This window comes from Zootoca vivipara, chromosome 9 (assembly GCF_965207765.1).
Source record: "Zootoca vivipara chromosome 9, rZooViv2.hap1.1, whole genome shotgun sequence".
Classification (NCBI taxonomy): domain Eukaryota; kingdom Metazoa; phylum Chordata; class Lepidosauria; order Squamata; family Lacertidae; genus Zootoca; species Zootoca vivipara.
The window spans coordinates 27,557,073-27,565,682 of NC_142592.1; positions in this window are offsets into that span (position 1 = coordinate 27,557,073).

Genomic DNA, 8,610 nt, shown 5'->3' on the forward strand with positions numbered 1-8,610 from the left:
CAGCTGTAATTTGTAATAGCTGCCATTTCTTTCTCACACACGTTTTTAAAACATCAAAATTTTCCAGATCGTACATTAACCGAATCCAAAATGTAGCCAAGCAGCCCATGTTTTAAGCCCATCCTCCTGTGTGCTACAAGTATTGCCTGTCTGCTGGAATGGAGACCCGTCAGACGAGATGAGAGCAGCTGCATCATAAATCACATGGCACAGCCTTAGCAGGGACCGGTGTTAACAGGCCTCTGTCACAGAACAAGCCTTTCTTGCCTTGCAAATAATCTTCCCAGTGTAGCTTTGATGTTCATTTTGAGAAAATACTTGGCTTTACATTGCAACTTCTCTGACAGCTGATTGCCTGACAGCTACGACAAGTCTCAGTCTCTTGCTGAGGGCTCTGCTGCCACCACGAGAGTTTCAAGCCACTTATTTTGGCGGATCTGTTAAACTGCACAGTGGACTGGGTGTATCAGAGCTTGTGATGTGCTTGAGTTCAAGAGACTTTTGCACCCATACTTCCTGGCTGGAATCCAAAGAGTGACTTTGGCGCACGCTAGGGCTGAGCATGATCTGCGGTATTTTTGGACTTCTCTTTCTTTAAACAGAGGATCCAATGCCATATCACAAACTGCTTCTCAAAGCCTCATCAGGTTCAAAAGTGGTTTGCCATGTGGTAGCGCTGGGAGGAGAGGGGGAGCAGCTGCTCGAGAAATGGAAGCCTAGAGCCTCCTTGGACATATGGAACAGTCTGAGGACTACTTTGGATCCCAGTCAATCTAGTAGATGAAACTAAGACCCCCAGCTAAATATTACATTATTCAGACTCCTTCAGGATTTAGAGATGAGTGACTGTCATATAGATGGAGGGAGAGAGGATGTCATATAGAGGAGGGAGAGAGGTTGTTTTCTGCTGCTCCAGAGAAGCAGACACGGAGCAATGGATTCAAACTACAAGAAAGAAGATTCCACCTAAACATTAGGAAGAACTTCCTGACAGTAAGAGCTGTTCGGCAGTGGAATTTGCTACCAAGGAGTGTGGTGGAGTCTCCTTCTTTGGAGGTCTTTAAGCAGAGGCTTGACAGGCATATGTCAAGAATGCTTTGATGGTGTTTCCTGCTTGGCAGGGGATTGGACTGCATGGCCCTTGTGGTCTCTTCCAACTCTATGATTCTTCCTCTGGTGCAGCTTCATGGAATGGCTGCTTCCAGGTGACATTTAGACTTTTCAAAAGGACCACCTGAGTCCCTCCTCAGTTGGTTCAAGTATGGCCTGCCTCTCCCATTGCTGAAGTCTTGCCTGGGCCTACTAGAAAAAGTCCCAGCTTATTTTCCACCTACCAAATGGAGGGACTTTGGCCATCCCTAAGCATGTGTTGTCATTGTTTTGTAACTCATGTTGCTGCTGGAGCCTTGTAGATACATGTATTCAAGTTGGCGGACTGGGGGGGAGATTTTTTTTGTCATATAAAACCTCCTGAGTTAGCGATGCAGGAGAAGTTTGATTCAGGTCACATTTAAATGCAAAACTATGTAAATAAAACTTATTGAAACAATAGGCAAACCTAAACACAGCCATCCTTTGACATTCATACTTCTACGAATTTTGCAATGCAGTTGTCCAACCAAGTCATGTGCAAATGCATATACTGGGATAAAGCATGCCTAAAAATGCACATATTAGTGACAATAACATAAGAAAATGCATCACATTAGGGGAAATGGTTTTGCAAAAATGTTTTGTGAAAATGGTAAATTAGGAGAAATTGCTATTGAATTTTCATGGGGACTTTCTTTTTTTAAAAAAAATCACAAACTAATGTGGAAATGCAAAGAACAGAATTTAATATTGCGTTGTGTTTGGTATGTGTTTTAATCCGCTTTTAGTCTATCGTTGATTTTAATTAATTTTGAATGTATTAAATAGCTGTTTTAACTGCTTTTACTGGTAATGATATTGTTTTATTCTTTTTTAAAACTGATCTGAGGTTTGTTCATGGGTGTTGTTGTTTTTTTTACTTCTAAGCAGTATACAAATTTTATGAAATTAATAAATTAAATTAAGATGGGAGGGAAATGAGAAACTGAGAGATTTGCCCACCTCTCACTCTGGTGATGTGTTTGCAAACTGTTTTATTGTTGAACACAACCGAGTTGCATCTTTTGCCTTTAGTTCCCAGTTACACAGTCCCGTCAATGCACTTAAACTGATGTTTCAGCTTCCAGTGGCAGCTGAACAGTATTTCTTGGGTTCATTGGGTGGGGCTTCATAATTCTAAGTGATGTAATGAATTATGCAAAATGAGGGAGAAATTTATGTTAAACTTGTATAATTTATTTTCACAGCGGAATCCTTTTTTATTTATTTATTTGTGCAGAATACTGATTGACTTGGCGCAGCTTTCGTGCTGTATTTTTAATGCAAGCTAAATGCTTTCTCTGTCGATCCCTTTGCTCCTTAAACATTCTCTTTACTTTTGCTCTTAGGTGGGATTATTTTGTGCAGACGGTCTCTTGCTGCATCTGTGAAATTTCCCCAAACACACCCTGCCACTCTCCTTTCTTTAGCTAAATGACATTAGGCCTGCAAATGTGCTTACTGCTCTTCTACACAGGAATCTACTGCATGCCGATAAGATGGAAGACCAGAAGGACACTTTAAAAGCCTTAAGATGTTCTAAGCACTGAAAATAACTCATCAAAGCTTTGCCACTTATATATTAATAGGATTGGAAAAGTGCAGAGCAGGGTGAACTGCAGATAGAAACCTGGATGCCAGCAACAGAAACTACTAAAAAATAAAATAAAACCCCGTATGTTTCATAAGACAGAAGGTACACGTGATAAGTTACATATGTCTTTAATTTTTAAGTGATCTGAGGAGTGGGGTGGTGTTGATTCATTTGTTTGCCATGAGCTCAGCAAAGGAAGGCCAGGCAGGGAGGGGGGAAAGTTGCAGCCAATTTTTTAGGATTTTATTTCACTGCAGCAACATAGCATTTAATTTTTATTGTTTTGCCTGCAGCATGAACTGAGATGAATATGAATGCACAAGGACGACCAAAACTCATCAATAATATAAACAGAGATTGAGGATCAGGGGCAGAAAAATGCTTGAAGCGTACAACTCTTCATAGCTTCCATGAGATACTTTGGGGTCCTTATGGGGTCCATGAAAATACCTCCTGCTCCTATGTGACCTGCTCAGTTCAAACACAGGGCTGTAACTCAGTGGCAGATCAGCTGCTTTGCAAGCAGAAGGTCCCATGTTCAGATCCCAGCATCTTTGAGTCAGGCTGGGAGACACTCCTGTCCAAATCTTAACAGTCAATGAAGTCTAGGGTTTCCCAAACTTGGGTCTCCACCTGTTTGGAGACTACAATTCCCATCATCCCTGACCACTGGTTCTGCTAGCTAGGGATGATGGGAGTTGTAGTCTAAAAACAGCTGGAGACCCAAGTTTGGGAAATCCTGGTGTAGACGATACTGAATTAGATGGTCTAAATTAGATGGACTCCATATAAGATAGCTTCCTGTGTTTGTTTCATAACCTGCCCTTCAGTTTAAAGTTCTAGGGCAGCTTACAACAATATGGTGCCCCAAAACAGATAAACCAGTTAGAATTACAAAAAGTAGTAAAATCCTTCCAGCTAGAAAAGTACAAATTCAGCAAAGAGGTGGGTCCCACAAAACAAAATACTTAACTGTCAATGGCCAGTGTAAAGGGTAAAAAGCTATTTCCTAGGTCACCATTCCCTGCACTTCTGAGGGCTGTGGAAGTACCAAGAGAGCACCCTTTGCAATCTTAATACCTGAGAACATCTGGAGGGATGGAGACACTAACACGAGCACCTTGAATTGAGCCTGGAAACCAACTGGAAATCTGCACAGTTGTTTTAAAACAGGGATTTTATGAACCTCAACCAGTCATACATATGCATATCCTCCAACATTTATCTGATGAAAATAGGGATGCCCCATTCCATTATAATATCCATAATAATAATTTTTATATTTATATCCCACCCATCTGACTGGGTTGCCCCAGCCATTCTGGGTGGCTTCCAACATATATACAAGCATACTAAAACATGAAACATTAAAAAACATCCCCATACAGGGCTGCCTTCAGATGGCTCAGGGGGTTGGATGACTCCATACCTTCCAGCATTTCTCTGATTAAAATAGGGACATCCTAAGAAAAAGCGGGACATTGCAGGATCAAATCAGAAACTGGGACAGCTTCTGTAAATCCAGGGCTCTCCCTGGAAAATAGGGATAGTTGGAGGCTGCTGCAGTTTGGACCAGATGAAGTGTCTGTTGCACTTTCTTCACTTATCTTAATAGTTCTTTTCTTTTTGCTTTTTTTGGAGCAAATTTGGAGCTTACCATCCACATCTTCAGTCAATTGTACACAGGAGAACAAGTGTGCTTTCCCCCATCCCCACCAATGACTGGATGTGCCCAGTTTGAGAATAGTTCCATTGGTGTGCTCTACAGATTTAGGGGAGCATGACCGGTTCAGGTGAACTGGGCTTGAAGCCTCGGGGTGCCGTAGCTATGCTGTAGAATGGAAGGGGAGAGGTGGGGACCACCAAATTTTGGTGTTGCACAGGAAGCCACTGAAATTTGAGACCCCAAGGTCCGCCACTGCTGCTAACCAGTAAATGGGCTCATTCCAAGAGCCCATTCCATTTCTGGACTTCTACCCCTGCGGATTAGGAGAATGGAAGGAAGGGGCTACTTGTGTCTGCCTGAGCTGTGATGAACCTGGTTATTGTGATTAAATTTTATCTGCAGCTAATGATCGCCGTCAAGGGCAATATGTTGGCAGAATATCAGCATCTGTATGCATGACTGAGAATGAGACAGCGGTTTCTCAGTCTTCTGTCGTGCCTGACAGAAAACATGATTAAAAACCTGCCACAGAGGAGGGGATTGATGCTCAAACAGTTTTCATACAAATGAAAATTTTGAGGATCCATGCCAGATCTGTCACAAATGCTAAATTTCTTTTTTTTCCTTTTTTTAACAGGTTCATTCAGTTGATATCTATGAATGATTATTAAAAGCATTTTTGTTTTATCAAAGAGTTGCTGGTGTTGGGAGTTGCTAATATCAGTACAGTCTCCAGCCTACCTTTCCACCCCACTGATGTTGTTTTCATCCTGGGGTTTTCCCTGTTTTATATTATTTTAGCTCTCATAAGCCGCAGCGGGAGCTGTGTGACTGATGGAGCAGGTTAGAAATGTCAGGAGTAAACAAATAAATGTCAAAATGACTTCAAGTTTGCATTTATTGCAAATTGGCAGGGTGTAACGAATATATAATAAAATGGAGCTTGGACTGTAAGTAATGTTTCACCATCAACAAGATTTTAATTTAATCTCCTGTCTTTTTGAGTCAGCTAACTAGTCTGTATATATCTGTGTTTGCGTGTGTATTCCTGAGAATGCAGTGCTTAGAATGCAAGCAGCGAGAAGGCAAAAGGGCAACACTTTCAAAGGCATGAAAGCTGAAAGTGACTACGTGGGGAAGTGGTTAATTCCAGCCTTGCCTTCAGGAAAGGATGAGTCCCAAAATATCACATTTTAACAAGCAATCTTTGGTAACTATATAAAGCTTGCTTCCAGGCACTTTGCCAAGGAGTTTGCTCGGAGGTCAAGTTGCAAGCATTGGATGCCTGATTCTACATATTTCTGCAGACAGAACACACACACACACACACACACACACACACACACACACACACACCTCGATGGCTAGAGGTTTTGACACATGCATGGCCCACCCAATATTTAGGAAAAAGCCATAGCTCAATGGAGGACACATGAAGGTGATCCCATTGTCAATCCCTGGCATTTCCAGGGAGGGCTGAGAGATACCCCTGTCTCAATCCCTGGAGAGTTGCAGCCAATTAGCATAGACAAGACTCCGCCACATGGACCAGTGATGTGAGGCAGCTTCCTATGTACCTTGCATGCTTATTCGGAAACAAGCCCTACTGAGTTCTTTGGAGTTAATCCCCAGATAAGTGCATATATGGCTCCAACTTTTAAGGGGGCAGAAAGAGCGGGACTTTGCTTATTACATCTCACCGCAAAATTGAATACTAGCTATCGCTGCATTAAAAAAAGAGAGAACATATGCCATCAAGGTATAATTAGGCAATTACGCATTTCGATGTATCGTTCTGTTTCTTAATCATGGCTGTGCAGAAAACTAGTTTGAACCATTTTCTTTAAAAAATAAAAACTGACTTTTTGCAGTAGCATATCCTCCAACATTTATGTGACCAAAATAGGGATTAACAATAATAATAACAACAACAACAACATCCCGCCCTCTGACTGGGTTGCCCCAGCCACTCTGGGTGGCTTCCAACGTATATAAAAACATAATAAAATATACAGGACTGCCTTCAGATGTCTTCTACAGGTTGCGTAGTTATTTGTCTCCTTAACTCCACACCCTCCAAAATTTATCCGATGAAAATAGCAACGTCCTAAGGAAAAGTGGGACATTTCAGGATCAAATCAGAAACCAGGACAGCTTCTGTAAATCTGGGAATGTCCCTGGAAAATAGAGACACTTGGAGTAGGAGTTTCTCCATAAATGTGAGCATACTTGCTCAGACACTGAGTGCTGTTACTGCACCACAGAGATGCACTTGGCCATAATAAATTATACAGCTGGATTGGGAACACTTGTACTGTACCTTAACTAGGCCATGGAGCTTTTATCTGTCTATTTAGCTGCCTGGGTGCAGTGAAACAGTGACCCTCATGTGGCCTTGGGAGACACTGTATGGTTGCCTTCTTCTGCCAGTCTGCTGGAAATAATAGGCCATGCATAATAGTTCTGCAGACTTTTGACATCCAGGAATTGACAGCTTGTTCTCTTTCTGCTCTGCTGCTGCATGAGTTCAAAGCAATAAAAGAAATTTAGCTGTAGTAAATACTCTTGTGTGAATGTTAAGGTGGAAACTGAATACTAGCTTAAGATCCACAGTTTTAATTCCTGTGCTGTTGCCTGTTGCTTGACAAAATGGTAAGTCACCCTCATAAGGAATAACTGGATATCAGCCACAAAACATGTGAACCATTTTTAGAATATGACATTGTACTAAAATAAAAAATAATTAGATGACAGCTGGCAGAATGGTGAAAGACTCTATGCAGCTAACAGTTCTGTAAATAAAAATGCTGAGTTGGGCTATTACTTCCCTTGCTAGCAAGATTTTGGGAAAGGGGAGCTAGGGCCTTTTTTACCAACAAATGTGCAACCATAAAATCTTTTCACTGATATCTTGGCTCTTCGTGCAGGTAACATGATGCTTTTGATGCACAGCCTTCCTGTTTGAAGCAGCAGTTGCTGTTTAAGCAGAGAGCAAAGGCAGGCGGAATGACCCCGTCGTGAACAATGACTAGCAAAGAGTGGGCTGGGACAATTCAAACAGTCTGCAGCAAGAAGGTTATTAGCTGAGACTGTAATTTTATTGCTGTGTGGCGTCATTGCTTGCTTCCTGCTGCATGCATTTCTTCCCCTCTGTTCCAGTCAGATCACTTGTCTGGATAACTCAAAGCTGAATCAAGCACACCATCCCAAAGTCTGATAGCATATTCCATATGCAACCCATTATGTGCCAGCTGCATGTCCAGTGGGCAATCGCCTTGCAATTTGCATTGCAGGTGAGAGTGATCTCAGAGATGCTCAAGGTACTAGTGTTTGCACTGTGTCAGGGAAAGGCATCAGCCCTGGGTTACCCCTTCACCACACCCATCTTCTTTTAAAAGGTATGTTCTACTGAGATCCGATTATTTTGCAGTCCTTCCAGCTCAACCGAAGCGACAGATGGAGACTCTGAAAATGCTCCTTCTATCAAGTTTGAGTGAAGCAGCGTTTCCAAGGCTGCTGGCAAGTGTGACATGCTCTCCCTCCCTCCAAGTCCATTAAAACAGAGAGACAACTGAGTGTTACAACTTTAAAGGTTAACTTTTAAACTATGAAAGGTACACACACACACACACACACACACACACACACACACACACACACACACACTTGGAGTTCATTGATAGGAAAGGTAGGGTGTGTGTGTGTGTGTGTGTGTGTGTGTGTGTGTGTGTGTGTGTGTATCCCCTACCTTTCCTCTCAAGGAACTCCAAGTGTACATGTATCCCTCCCGGTGTACCTTAGGCTAAGAGTGATAGGCCCAAAGGCAGCCAGTGAGCTTTACGGCTGAGTGTGAATTTGAACTTACCACTCAATTAGGAGAGCACACCAAGTCCTTCCTGGGTTGGATAACTAATCAAAGGGCCATAACTCAGCAGCTGCCAGGTTCAGTCCCTGAAATCTCCAAGTGAGAGCTTGGGATGTCCTCTCTCTGAAATCCTGGAGAACCAGTCAATAAACACAATATTGAGTTAGATCAGGGGTCGTTTAACTGGCCCACGAGCCACCCCCAAACCGAGCTGTCCGCTTGGCAAGTCCCTGCGTGCTGTGCTAAACCGGCATGGCGCAGCACGGAGACTCACTTCTGCGGCGCCAGAAATCACAGAAATCGCATCTGTGCAGACACAGATGCCGGAAATCCTATCTGTGCAGACCCAGACGC